General features: G+C 34.0%; 1 long non-coding RNA gene across 5 annotated transcripts in view; it reads left to right on the forward strand.

Annotated features, from left to right (window-relative positions):
- Positions 1-15618, forward strand: part of LOC144304006 (uncharacterized) — a 251087-nt gene that overhangs the window by 188466 nt on the left and 47003 nt on the right. For 4 of the 5 annotated variants that reach the window (XR_013370984.1, XR_013370982.1, XR_013370979.1 and 1 more), the window contains 3 exons: positions 4066-4132; positions 4756-4908; positions 8541-8774. This is a non-coding gene — a long non-coding RNA (uncharacterized LOC144304006). Of the gene's footprint in view, positions 1-4065; positions 4133-4755; positions 4909-8540; positions 8775-15618 lie in introns of those variants that run through there. The other variant, XR_013370980.1, reaches the window with a different exon arrangement.

Genomic DNA, 15618 nt, shown 5'->3' on the forward strand with positions numbered 1-15618 from the left:
GGTGCATAAATCTTTTCAAATTAGCATTTTCTATTTCTTCAAACACCCAGAAATGGTATTAATAGATAGTATGATAGTTCTATTTTTAACCTTTAAAGGAACCTCTATAGGATTTTCCATAAGGTTATACCAGTTTACAGTCCCACCAGTAAATAGTGTATGAGTGTTCCCTTTTATCCACAGTCTCACCAATACTTGTTATTTGTTGTCTTTTTTGATTCCAGCCATTCTGGCAGGTAGAAGGTCTATTATTTTCCAGATAAACGTTACATATATGGAATTTGGCCATCTGCAAGGTAAAGCAACAAGCGCCAATCAGGGCAGCCCCAATGGCCCAGCAGTTTAGCAATGCCTGCAGCCTGGGGTGTGATCCTGGAGACCCTGGATGGAGTCCCATGTCGGGCTCCCTGGACAGAGGCTGCTTCTCCTTCTGCCTGTGTCTCTGCCTCTCTCTCTCTCTCTGTGTCTGTCATGAATAAATAAATAAAATCTTAAAAAAAAAACTATATAAAAAAGAGCCAATCAAAGGAAAAAGCACTGGTATACATAACACCTTCTCTGAGCATAAATAATATACAGAATATTAATAAATATATTGGATGCCCATTATATCAAAATAAAAGAAACCCTACAACTAAAAAAAATGGAAGAAGACATAATTAATAATGCTTGATGATAATACTTAATATAAAAAATATAGGTTGAGGGATGCCTGGCTGATTCAGTCAGTGGAGCATGAAACTCTTGATCTGGGCATCATGAATTCAAGTCCCACGTCAGGCATAGGGCTATTTAAAAAAATATATAGATTGAAGCTAAAGTGAGTGGAAACATATTTACAGAATGGCTAATATATAGCTATCTAAACATCCAATTTAAGAGTCAAAAAATTTAATGGAAGGAATAAAAGGAAAATATAAAAATAATGAATGAGAGAGCAAATATAAACTAGATGAAATATTTTGTCTTTTTAGCAAACAAAATAGCACAAGCATCTAGAAATACAAGTTAATAAAATATTAAGACAGGAAATGTTAAGAATAAGAAAACATAGCTGCCAATGCTGGCGAGCTTGATTAAAAATCTTATGGGTAACATTATGCTAATATATTTAAAAATTTACTTAAAATTAGTATCATCTTTTCAAAAAAAAAAAAATTAGTATCATCTTACAGAAAATACCACTTACCTAACCTGACTCTAGAAAAAAATAGAAAAAAAAGGTATAATACAGTGTGCCCAGGTTGAGTTTATGTAAGAAATAATTTCATTAATATGTCACTATAATTTAATATAATAAATAAAAGATAAAGACAGAGACAAAATTTTCTTTGTCAAAGAAGGTAAGTCTTTATCAGAAAGACAAAGGTGCCCACAAACTAATAAGTCCACTGGCTTAGAGATAATAGCCAATACAACAAAAAAGAAAAATAAATAAAACGTGTTAACACTGCAAAGAAAAAACAACTTTGACATTATTTTTGAATTATACTTAAGATCAAATGGAACTAACTTAACTTCCATTTATAAATGTAATTTCAAAGTAAATATATGAAAAGTAAAATTTTAGGTTAATTGTATTAATATCTTTGATAGTGAAATTCAAAGCACCTAGAGAGTGCAAAACCAATTTGTTTTTCCTGATTTTCATTGAGATTAGGAAGCTTAAAATTAAATTGCTGATTTCCATTTATTTTTTTTAGGTAGAAAACCTTAATCTAGCATTATTTTGATCCCACAAAATTTCTTAGGCCTCTACTTATGTTTTAAATTTTGTCTTATGCTATAGAATTTTAATTTTCAGTTCATTAAATATGAAATATTAATAGTGATTTTAATAGTTATGAGATTATATTAATATGTTTAATCAGAGGCAGAAGTTTGAAAATGTGAATTACACGTTTAAAAGAAGTAAAAATTTCAAGTGAGAACAACAGAAAATAAAAATCAGCAAAAAAGTGTATGTCCTGTACAAAAAATCTTCACAATGGAAGATGGAGTTTTGAAGTGACAATTGGATGTGCAATCTGCAAATGGCATATTATAAAGCTAACCATGTCAAATTATCTGTTGTGGTGAACTTACAAATCATCATGTTCTATTATATAATCTGGAAGAATCCTTGGTGTGTTCCCCTTATGGCTTCATTGTAGATATACATTTATACATTCCATATGTAATCTAATTCTTTATCAGGCCTTATTTATCCAAAGCTAGAAAAAATACAGCTTTTATAAGTCTAGTTGAGTTTGGCTGCTAAAGGCCAAATGCTAATTTTCCCCAAGCAATTATGAATTAATGTCAGAGGCTTGTCATGAACAGCAGGTGAGCAGGTGACTGAGCAGTTGTGACAAGCTTGTCAAACTAAACAATTGTGAAGAAATGTTAATAAGCTCTGCTTAACGTTGTTTTATAATGTATAAAAGAACTGTGACATGCCATTCATACAACACTGACAGAATGCTGGGTTTTGTTGTTGTTGTTACAAATGTGCTTACACAATGTCTCTTGAAGGTTAATAAGAGCATTTTCATTAACTGAGCTCTTAAAATTAGACAAAGAATATATCCCAAGGCTTATAATGCAAGAAATTTTAAAATAGTTGTTAAAATAGTTGTTAAAATGTTAAAATTTTAAAATAGTTGTTAAAAAAAGTTGTTAAAATTGGCACAAATGCCAATTTTTTTCACTGTTTTCTTAGGTAGAGATTTTAAGGGTGATCACAAAATGAATAATGATGATACATAACACAGTAACATTTAATTACATATGCTATTTTGTATAAAATAAATATTTCTTTACAAGACTAGTCCAGGCTCATATGTCATAAAAGGGTATTCAAATTCATCAATCTATTATGAAAAAAATGCTTTAGCAGCTTTAGAATAAATAGAATATGGTTATAAAGCATTAAAGTTATCCTTTTTTTAGAAAATGATATAACTGGAAGTCCATAAATGACATTCTCTTTGAAGTAATGTTCTTTAGCCAACACAGAAAGTCCCAATGTGGCAATAGAAATAACAAGCAAAAGTGAAAAAACGATAAGTGTGTTTACTATAGTATAGTATAAATATATGAAGAAATAAATATCTGACATATAGCTAGATAATATATCTGTTGCCATAAACTTTGCCCCCTTCCCAAATATTTTTTTTCTGGTAGCTACAAAATCCTGGAGTTAGCAAACTGGTTTATGAAAATACGAATACATACACTATGTTTCCTCTTCTAGAAAAAACATACATTTCTAAGTCCTTTTTAATATTCTCTTTCATCTCTTTAAAGATCTGCTAAATGTGTATGTACATGTATTACATAAGAATATTCTATATAATGTAGGTTTGATGGCATGTTACATAAAATTTCACCCTTATTGCATGATACAATACATGAAAACACCTTCACTAAATTCTGAATATATATTTCTTTTAACCAAATTATGGCTTGTTTACCTAAGAGCACTAACATGTAACATCCATTCATAGTATATGTGCACATAAATAATAAATATCACATTAATCCTCTAAATACAGCAATATCTGAATCTTAGAGAATGATTAGGATTTGATGGAAAAAGAAGCATACAAATGAATACTCAGGCTAACATGTCCACAGGGAAGGAAGATGAGGTAAAAATGTGTCATGATGCCCAGAAAGAAATCAAATTATTTAAAGACTGGAGATAATGGTCATAACAAATAGGCAAGTCAGGGCATCTGTGGGTTGCATTTTTGTGTTTTATGTAATGAACACAGAGAAAAAGGTTTTATCTTGAGTTCCCATGGATGCAAGGTAATGATCCAATTGTCATTAATGTTGATCTAATTTTTAAACATCAAAAGCAATTTATTTGAAGTCATAAGGGTTTGTATCTCCTCCACAATAGATGCTAAATCAACTTTTAAAAGTAATCCTTTGCATCTGTTTCTCTGTATTGTGGCAATCAAAATACATTTACTCACTAAAGAAAATATATTGGTAGTCTGATGCACCGTTCCTCCAGATAAAAATATTTAATGTTTTACACATATTTCAAAAATAATATGAAGAATTTCTATATAGGTCGTGAATGTCTCCCTTTTTTGATATCAAGCAATCTCATGGAAGCTGATAGGAATGTGCCACTGTGGTATGTAATGCTTTTCTCTGATTTTCTTAGGAAATGTAAACTCCAGCCCCTGCAGCATGAGGCCATCTTATTTAAAGAATAGTTTCTATATATTATTTTCTGGTTTTATTAATCCCTTCCTCTTCTTTCTTTGGTGTTCACTTTAGGGGTCACTCTTATATTAAGTGGTGGAATATTTTAATATTTTTTAAATTTTATTTATGAGAGACACAGAGAGAGGCAGAGACATAGGCAGAGGGAGAAGCAGGCTCTTTGTGGGGATCCTGATGAGGGACTAGATCCCAGAACCCCCAGGATCACGACCTGAGCCAAAGGCAGGTGCTCAGCACCTGAACCACCCAGCTGCCCCATAATTTAATATTTCTGAACAATACTGTCAGAAAATGTTTTGCTCAGTCACCAGCTATTAATGGTCAGTAAACCTTTGTGTTTTCTAGTCTGCTTTATATTTTCTTTGCATGGCTGACATATTTTGATAACAGTTATAGTTTCACAAAAAGAATGCAAGTTTTCCCTTTTTTGCAGCCTGTGGAAAAGTTTATGTAGCATGTAAAATACAGAGTTATGAAAAATTTATAGTTAATCTGCAATAAACTGTAGACCTGGCAATTTTGTTTACACAGATACACAAATATTCCTGGCCAGAATATTCACCAGTGCTTTTGAAAATACTGATTCCAAGGTCCCATCGTCCTTACTAGGTCAGAATCTCCAGGAGAAAATTTCCAAGTATTTCTGAGGATTCATGTGATTAGGATAATTTGGGAACTACTTGGGTAGGTATTTATCAGTATGAACTTTACATTTTTAATGTTAATAAATGCTAACATTTGTGTTTTCTTAGAGAATCAGTCACTTCTTTTAAATTTTCAAGTATTTAACATATAATTTTGTTTTCCATGGTTTGTTTAGTCTTCTCAGATTTGCAAATGTATCTCTTTTTTCATTTGGTACACTCATAAACTGCAGTATATTTATTTATTTTTTATTTTTATTTTTATTTATGATACAGAGAGAGAGAGAGAGAGAGAGAGGCAGAGACATAGGCAGAGGGAGAAGCAGGCTCCATGCCCCGGGAGCCCGACGTGGGATTCGATCCCGGGTCTCCAGGATCGTGCCCTGGGCCAAAGGCAGGTGCCAAACTGCTGCGCCACCCAGGGATCCCAACTGCAGTATATTTAAACTATGGGAGATAATTTTCAGTAGCGTTCTTTTTATAACTCAGTTTCGTTTACTACTATGTATAAGATCCTTCTTATAGTTTTCCAAAGATTTTATTCCTCCCATTTCCATGAATTAGATCCATGTTTCATTTTGTTTATTTTATATGCTGGATGCTTTTAATATTATTTATAGATCTCATAAGTTTCAGTAAGTTGATTTCTTATTTTAAAACATTATAGCTTTGTAATTTTTATTTTTCTTAATTTAAATTCAATTAGTTTCAGATATAGTTTTCAGTAATTCAGCAGTTGTGTATAACACCCAGTGCTCATCCCATCAATGTGTCCTCCTTAATTCCCATCATCCAGTTACCCCATTCCCCCCCACATGTCCTCTTCAGCAACCCTCAGTTTCTTTCCCAGAGTTATGAGTCTCTCATGGTTTGTCTTCCTCTGTTTTTTTCCCTTTCAGTTTTCCCTCCCTACCCGTATGGGCCCCTACACTATTTCTTATATTTCACATATAAGTGAAACCATATGATAATTCTCTTTCTCTAATTGATTTATTTCACTCAGAATAATATCCTCCAGTTTCATCCATGTCAATGTGAATGGTAGGTATTCATCCTTTCTGATGACTAATATTCCATTGCATATATATACTACATCTTCTTTATCTGTTCATCTGTTAAAGGACATCTGGCCTCATTCCACAGTTTGGGTATTGTAGACATTGCTGCTGTGAACATTGGGGTTCAGGTGCCCCTTCATTTCATTACATCTGTATCTTTGGGGTAAATACCCAGTAGTGCAATTGCTGGATCATAGGGTAGTTTTATTTTTAACTTCTTGAGGAACCTCCACACTGTTTCCCAGAGTGGCTGTACCCAGTTTGCATTCCCACCAACAGTGTAAGAGGATTCTCCTTTCTCCACATCCTCTCCAACATTTGTTGTTTCCTGTCTTGTTAATTTTAGCCATTTTAACTGGTGTAAAGTGGTATCTCTTTACAGTTTCGATTTGTATTTCCCTGATGCTGAGTGATGTTGAGCATCTTTTCATGTGTCTGTTGACCACTTGTATGTTTTCTCTGGAGAAATATCTGTTCATATTATTTTGTTTTAATATGAACTTAAATTGTTCATGCTCACCTAACAATTTTTAAATATTTAGGACTTGTTTATTTTAAATTTTATTAAAACATGGCTTAAAATACTTAAAAATTCTATTTGCAGGATTTATGCATCATGTGTCACTCAATTCATCATATATATATATGCATTCACAAATATATATGCACAAGCATGTGTGTATACATGCCATATTTATTTATTGCAAATATAAACTGCAATGAATACATTTTCTCATTTTGTTACTGCTATATATTTTATGAAAAAATTTTAGTTTATTTTGATGCTATTATATTATATATATATAATACTTTTTTAGAGTATTCTACATTGAACCAGTAAATTAAGATCCTCTCTTGTTTTATTCTACTTATTTTTTTATTTCAAAATTCAACTTTTTGACTTGTGGTTGTTTCCCAGCAATTAATTATCAAATGCGATCCTCTTAATGATTTTGTGTGCTTCAAAAATAGAGCTCATTTTGTCTGTGGAAAAATCTTTACTCACTATTCAGACTTTAGATACAAATCTCTTTCCAGTTGGCACAAAATCTACCTGGGAGTGTGTGTTAATATGCCTTTACTTATCTTTAACTGATGGAGTATAGTTGCTATAAAGCTGATTGTCTTTTATGTTGCCCCTTTTCTAGTCATACCAAAAGCTGTTACTTGCAAACATAATGAGTGTACTGTGTCTTCACTGAGAACCATATCCACTGCCACTTTGCCATGTGTATGTACATATATCTTCTTTTAGTGCCATATGTGCTGTCATTTTACAGTGGCAGATAGTTTCAACTTCTATAGCCAGCCCAAACATTCTGCTTGCATTATACCAAACCGGGAATATTGTAGTCTTTTTCCCCCCCTGAGTAACCAATCTAGTCTATAAAATTCATGTCTCTGCTCACTTACTCTAGATCAATAATGATCAGTACTCTCTTTCCTTAACTTAGACAAATTGCAGTGATCTTAGGACACTTTATATATGTAGTTTATATTTTACATGTTATTTTATTTTATTAGGTATATGGGATTTCATTTTCTCATTCTTGTTTGCAGTTTTGGAGTATTCAAATGATTGAGATTTCTTTATTGTACTTCTTTGAAATTGGAGTCTAGCACCCTTATTTGCAGGTTGGAATTCTGTAATTTTAAATACTGATTTAAAGAAGAGGAAAAGAAGAAAAAAGCTAGTTAGTGTCTGGTGTTGGATAAGAATTTGGGTTTACTAGATCCAATATTCAAATATATTTCCTAATGTGACACTATATTTTCTTAAAGATATACTTGTGACCCTTCCCAGTTTTGTAATAATCTATATATATATTCTGTTTATATCCATTAAATAGTTATGCACATCATGTTATTAGAGTAATACCATCAAAGCATTGCAGCCCATCATGAAATTACTAGGGGTAACTCAAAGTCAAAAAGTTTATCTTTCAAAAAAATATTCTGATAACTCTGATCAATGATTTTAATTTTTGAAATTGTAAAGATACTTTCACTCCCTGCATAGTGTCCATTTCCCATTTCAATAATGGTTTTTCGGTTTTCATTTTGTTATGTACTCTCTGGCCATACAACCCATGTCCCTCTTTTCACTTATTTATTTATCATTCATTCATCCATTCATTCACTCATTTATGAGACACACATGGAGAGAGAGGCAGAGAAACAGACAGAGGGAGAAGCAGGCTCCCATGCAGGGAGCATGATGTGAGACTCAATCCCGGGACTCAGGGATCACACCCTGAGCCAAAGGCTCAACCACTGAGCCACTCAAGCGTCCCTCCATGTCCCTCTTAATGCAGGTTTCTGCCCCATATCCAGAGACAGAACTTACTCTTAAGGATAAGACTTTTTTTCTTTGCTAGTGATTCATGAAAGGACTCAGGATTAAGAGAATTGGATGATGGCATCATACTCCACAAGGGACTATTTCAGATAATTATGTGCTCAATTCAGTCCAATTAAAAAGAAGTATTCTAGAGAGATTTCAGATTCTTCATGTATTTTCTGTTAAAGATTGTTGGTAAATACTGCAAGAGATAGCTCTTTCTCTGTATAATATCAATACCTGTATGAAGAACTGCAACCATTTTACTTCCAGACAAAACTGAAATTGCAAAGAAGCCAAGGACAGAATTGAGAGATTTGCAGAAAGAGGCTGAAGCCATAACTGACTGATCACCGGTAGGCCATCTCTCCAACACGTGGACTCTTTCAGTTAAATATATCAGTTTGCCCTCTATTGATGAACCAGGGTAGTTTTCTGTCATATGTAATCAAAACCACATTAACTTAAATGTGAATGCATGTTTATTAAAAGATAAGGTAAATTTAATATATTTGAAATAGTCTACATTTGCCTGAAAGTAATTCTGCATATATATTATCAGAGGCCCATTCTTCCAAAATCATTTCAAAATACATAAATAATTTGACCCATTGTTAGACTATAAGTGACATTAAAATGAAGCATATTATTGAAAATGTTTTCAGTCTTTCCCAAGGAAAATAGAATGTCTGAATCACTGAGATTTTTTTCTATTGAAGTATAGTTAATATACAATAATAGTTTTAGGTGTGATTCAACATTTATATACATTATAAAATCACAATAAATTTAACATCTGTAACTATACAAAGTCATTATGTTATTGACTATATTCCCTATGCTGTACTTTACATCCATTTATTATTAATTATTATTATTATTATCATTATTAATTTATTCTTTTAGAGAGTCAGAGTGAGTGGGGGGATGGGGAGGAGGGACAGAGGGAGAGGGAGAGAAGCAGGCTCTACGCCCAGAGTGGAGCCTGTTGTGGGGCTCAATCTCTTGACCCTGATATCATGACCTGAGATGAAATCAAGTCGGATGCTAAACTGACTGAGCCCCTACATTATTTATTTATAATTTATAACTGGAAATCTTTACCTTTTAATCCCCTTGGCCTATCTCATCCATTCTCCACTTTTGTGTCCTTTGGCAACCATGAGTATGTTCCTTGTATTTTCAAGTCATCTTTGGTTTTATTTTGCTTGTTCACTTGTGTTGATATTCTACATATAACTGAAATCATATTGTATCTGTTCTTTTTCTTATTTCACTTAGCATAATATGCTCTAAGTCTATCCATGTTGTCACATATGGCAAGATTTCATTTATTTTTATGGCTAAGTAATATTCCTGTGTCTTTGTGTGTCAGATCTTTTTAAATTCATCTGTTTGGACACTTGGGTTGCTTCTAACTCTCAATTGTAAGTAATACTTACAATGAACATGGTGGGGGGAATCTATTTGAATAGCACCCAGAAGCAGAATTGTTAGATCTTAATGATAGTTCTATTTTTAATCTTTTGAGCAACCTCCATAGTTTTTTCTCATAGTAGCTGCACCAATTTCCTTTCTCACCAACATTGCACAGGGGTTCTGTTTTATTCACATCCTTGTAAGCATTTGTTGTTTATTATTTGTGATATTAGCTATTACTAGGTTTATTTCTAGAATCTTTATTCCACTGGTCTATGTATCTGTTTTTGTGCTAATAAAAATGTGTTTTGTTTACTATGGCTCTGCAGTACAATTGGAAATGAGAGGGAGTGATACCTCCACCTTTGTTCTTTCTCAAGATTGCTTTGGCTATTCAGGGTCTTTTGTGACTCCGTACAAATTTTAGGGCTATTTGTTCTAATTCTGTGAAAAATGCTATTGGTGTTTTGATAAGTATTGTATTAAATCTGTAAATTACATTAAGAGGTCTGAACATTTTAATAATATTCATTCTTCAAATCCATGAGCGTGATATATCCTTCCATTCATTTGTTTCATATTCAATTTCTTTCATCAATATCTTGTACTTTTCAGGATACAGGTCTTACACATGCTCAGTTAATTGTATTCCTAGGTATTTTATTCTTTTTGATGTAAATGTAAATGGGATTGTCTCCTTTTTAAAAATAATATTCTTTTTTTAATATTTTTTATTTATTTATTGATGAGAGAGAGAGAGAGAGAGGCAGAGACACAGGCAGAGGGACAAGCAGGCTCCATGCAGGGAGCCCAGCATGGGACAGGATCCCGGGTCTCCTGGATCAGGCCCCGGGGCTGAAGGTGGCGCTAAACCGCTGGACCACTGGGGCTACCCCGGATTGTCTCCTTTTTAATGTATTCTTATTTTTTATTGAAGTATGATTAGCATATAGTGTTGTTCAGGTGTACAGTATAGTTATCTGACAGTTCTATGCATTACTCAGCTCTTAAAATAATAGGACTACTCACTGTCTGTCACCAGACATTCTAGAATGTTGTCAACTATATCACCTATGTTGCCTATTCATCTCCATTTTCTATTTATAACTGGAAGTTTCTACTTCTAATCTATTTTTTCTATTTCACCCATTCCACACTTTCTTCCCCTCTGGCAACAACCAGTTTTTTCTCTGTATTTAAGTGTCTGTTTTTTTTTTTTAATTTTATTTATTCACAAGAGACAGAGAGAGAGGCAGAGACATAGGCAGAGGGAGAAGCAGGCTCCCCACAAGGAGCCAGATGTGGGACTCAATCCCAGATCCCAGGATCACACCCTGAGCCAAAGGCAGACGCTCAACCGCTGAGCTACCCAGGCACCCCGTCTAATTATTTGTTTGTTTATTCCACATATAAGTAAAGCATATGGTATTTATCTTTGTCTGAATTACTTCACTTAGCATAATACCCTCTGGGTTCGTACATGTTTTCACAAGTGGCAAGATCTCATTCTTTTTTTATGACCGTAATATTCTATACACACATAACATACACATAGCACATCTTTATACACACACCTGTCAATGGACACACGGGATAGTTCTCTATTATATCCCTCCCTTTTTTTGTTTAGTTTTGCTATGACCTTGGTTCCCAAGGTCTCCTTCCCTCCTATACTTTTTGAATATGGGCTTCCCTCACAATTAACTATAGATGTACTGTTCAGCCAGACTTCAGGTCATTTTCAGAGTTAGTTGCTGAGATATAGATGTTATGTCTGTGAGCTCTGCATCCTCCTCCTATTCAATCTTCCTACCTCCTTGAGCAATAAAGTCTGGGGTTGTTTTCTTAATTTCTCTTTCTGCTAGTTTCTTATTAGTGTGCAGAAACACAACTAATTTTTGTTTATTAATTTTATATTCAACTTTACTGAATTCATTTTTTTTTTGTAATTGCTTTTGGTGTAATCATTGGGTTTTCTATATAGAGTATCGTGTAACCTGCAAACAGCAACTGTTTTATTTGTCCATTTGGATGACATTTATTTCTATTTCTTGTCTGATTGCAGTGTCTACATCTTTAGTACTATTTTCAGTAAAAGTAGCAGGGATGGGTGTCTTGATCTGGCTCCTGATCTTAGAAAAAACCTCTTAGCTTTTCACCATTGAATATAATGTTAGCTGTGGGCTTATTGTATATGACCTTTATTATGTTAATATATGTTTCTTCTATGCCTATTTCATTGAATATTTATTATAAATGAATGTTGAATTTCGTCAAATGCTTTTTCTGCATCTATTGGCATGATCATATTATTTTAATATATTCTATGAGTTGATTTGTAGATTTTAGCCATCTTTGCATCCCAAGGAGAAAAAAATCCCACTTGATTATAACATATGCTCCTTTTAATGTCTCGTTTTATTCACTTTGTTAATATATTGTGGAGGACTTATGCATCTATTTTCATTGGGAATATTGGCCTTGCACATGTGTGTGTACATGTGTTTATGTGTGATGTCTCTGTTTAGTTTTAGCTAGCCTTGCAAAATGAGTTTGGAGACATTCCTTCTGGTTTTTTTTTGGGGGGGGGTTAATTTGAGAAGAATAGGTACATTTTTAAATTTCATTTTATTTAAATTCAATTAATTAACATGTAGCATAGTATTAGTTTCAGAGGTAGAGTTCAGAGATTCATCAGTTACATATGCCACCAGTCCTCATTAGCATCATGTGCCCTCCTAAAGCCTATCACCTAGTTACCCCATCCTCCCCCATCCACCTCCCCTGAGAAAAGTAGGTACTATTTAAATATTTGATAGAATCCATTTGTGAAGCCATCCATCTTGTCCTGGACTTTTGTCTTTTGGGCATTTTTTATTACACGTTCAATTTTATTGCTAGTAATTGGTCTGTTCAGGTTTCCTATTTCTATCTTTAAAAAAAAGATTTTATTTATTCATGAGAGACACAGAGAAGGAGAGTCAGGGACATAGGCAGAGGGACAAGCAGGCTCCATGCAGAGCGCCTGATGTGGAACTCAATCCTGGGACTCCAGGATCACACCCTGAGCTGAAGGCAGGCACCCAACTGCAGAGCCACCCAGGCATCCCATCCTATTTCCTTCTGATTCAGTCTTGAAAGGCTGTATATTTCCATGAATTTATCCATTTCCTTTAGATTGTCCAGTTTGTTAATCTACAATTGCTTATAGCAGTCTCTCATAAACCTTCCTATTTCTGTGATGTTGTTTGTAACTTTGCCTCTTTCATTTCTCATCTTATTTGGGCACTCTCTATTTTTTTATTGATGAGTTTGACTAAAGGCCTATCAATTTCGTTTATCTTTTCAAAGAACCGGTTCTTAGTTTCACTGATCTTTTCTTTTTTGTACTCTGTTACATTTATTTGCACTCTGATCTTATTTCCTTTCTTCTGTAAACTTAGAGCTGTGTTATTCTCCTTTTAGTTCCTTTAGGTTTAAGGTTAGATTGTTTGAGATTTTCCTCGTTTTTTGAAGGCAGCCAGTATTTCTATAAACTTCTTTCTTAGAAATAAATGCTTTTGCTGAATTCATAGATTTTGGAATGTTGTGTCTCCATTCTTGTTTGTCTCAAGGCATTTTTATTATTTTTTTAGCTTTTTTTTAAAGACTTATTTTTATTTATTTATTTATGATAGACATAGAGAGAGAGAGAGAGAGAGAGAGAGAGAGAGAGAGAGGCAGAGACGCAGGCAGAGGGAGAAGCAGGCTCCATGCCGGGAGCCCGACGCGGGACTCGATCCCGGGACTCCAGGATCGCACCCTGGGCCAAAGGCAGGCGCGAAACCGCTGAGCCACACAGGTATCCCCTATTTTTAAAAAATTTCCTCTTTGATTTTTTTTTTAATTTTTCATTGGTTATTTGGTAGCATGTTGTTAGCCTCCATGTGTTGGTTTTTGTTTTTGTTTTTGTTTTTTTTTTTGCCATTTTGTGGTAATTGATTTTCAGTTTCATACCATTATATTTGAAAAAAATACTTGATATGATTTTAGTATTCTTAAGTTTATTGAGACTCCTCTTTTGGCCTAATAGGTAACCTATCCTAGAGAACGTTTCGTGTGTACTTGACAAGAATGTATTCTTTTTTGGATGGTATGTTCTGTATGTATCAATAAGTCCATCTGGTCTACACATTTTTTAAAAAGATTTATTTATTTATTTATTTATTGATGAGAGAGACAGACTGAGAGAGAGAGAGGCACAGACATAGGCACAGGGAGAAATAGGCTCCATGCAGGGAGCCCAGTGCAGAAACTCGATCCTGGGACTCCAGGATCATGCCCTGGGCCGAAGGCAGGTGCTAAACTGCTGAGCCACCCAGGGATCCCCCGTCTAGACATTTTTTTTTAATTTTTTTAATTTTTTATTTATTTATGATAGTCACAGAGAGAGAGAGAGAGGCAGAGACACAGGCAGAGGGAGAAGCAGGCTCCATGCACCGGGAGCCTGACGTGGGATTCGATCCCGGGTCTCCAGGATCGCGCCCTGGGCCAAAGGCAGGCGCTAAACCACTGCGCCACCCAGGGATCCCACCGTCTAGACATTTTTTAAGACCAATGTTTCCTTATTGATTTTCTGTCTGGATGATATATTTATTAATGTAAGGGCGTTAATGTCACCTATTATTGTATTACTGTCAATTTCTTCATTTATGTCTGTTTATGCTTTCTATATCTATATCTATATATATAATATATATATATTCCTATATTGAGCACGTAAATATTTACAATTGTTACATCGTATTGTTGGATTCATCCCTTTATCTTATGCAATGGTGTAATTTATCTCCTGTTTCAGTCTTTGTGTTGAAGTTTACTATGGTGCCACAGCTTTCCTTTTGATATTATTTATATAGATTATCTTTTCCCTGCTTTCATTTTTAGTCTCTATGAGTCCTTACTATTGAAGTGAATCTCTTGTAGGCAGCCAAGGGTGGGTCTTTCTTTTTTCTTTCCATGTAGTCACCGATGTCTTTTGAAAGAAGCAATCAGACCATTTACATTTAAAGTAATTTTGAAAATCATGTGTTTATTGCCATCTTGTTAATTGTTTTCTAATTGTTCTTTGTTCTTTTCTTGCTCTCTTCCCTTGTTACCTAATGACTTATTTTTATTGAAATATAATTAACATGCAGTGTTATTAGTTTTAAGTGTACAATGTGATACAACAATTCTATACATTACAGTGCTCACAATGATAAGCATAACCAACATCTGGCACCAAACTATGTTTCTTTTTATCTCTGTGACTTATTTTGTAACTAGAAGTTTGTATTTCTTAATCTCCTTTATCCATTTCACCCATCCTTCCCCACAACCTCCTTCTGGCAAATACAATATTTTTTTTCTCTGTATTAAAGAATCTGGCTTTTGTTTGTTTTGTGCTCTTTATTCCATATATAAGTGAAATCATATGAAACTTGTGTTTCTCTTATTTCACTTACTGTTATATCCTCTGAGCCCATTGATGTTATTGAAAATGTCAATATTTCATTTTTTAAAAGATTTTATTCATTTATTCATGACAGATATATATAGAGAGAATGGCAGAGACATAGGCAGAAGGAGAAGCAGGCTCCATGCAGGGAGCCCAACGTGAGACTCGATTCCGGGTCTCCAGGATCACACCCTGGACTGAAGGCGGCACTAAACCGCTGGGCCACCGGGGCTGCCCGCAAGATTTCATTCTTTATGTCTAATATTTCAGTGTTTCATGTGTCTGTTGGACATCTTCATGTTTTCTTTAGAAAAAAAGTCTATTCAATTCCTCTGCTTTTAATTGGATTATATGTGGGGTTTTGGGTGTAGTTATATAAGTTCTTTGTATATTTTGAGTTAATCCCTTTTTGCATATATATTATTTGCAAGTATCTTCTCTATTCTCAGTAGG

Source organism: Canis aureus, chromosome 33, assembly GCF_053574225.1.
Source record: "Canis aureus isolate CA01 chromosome 33, VMU_Caureus_v.1.0, whole genome shotgun sequence".
NCBI classification, from domain to species: Eukaryota; Metazoa; Chordata; class Mammalia; order Carnivora; family Canidae; genus Canis; species Canis aureus.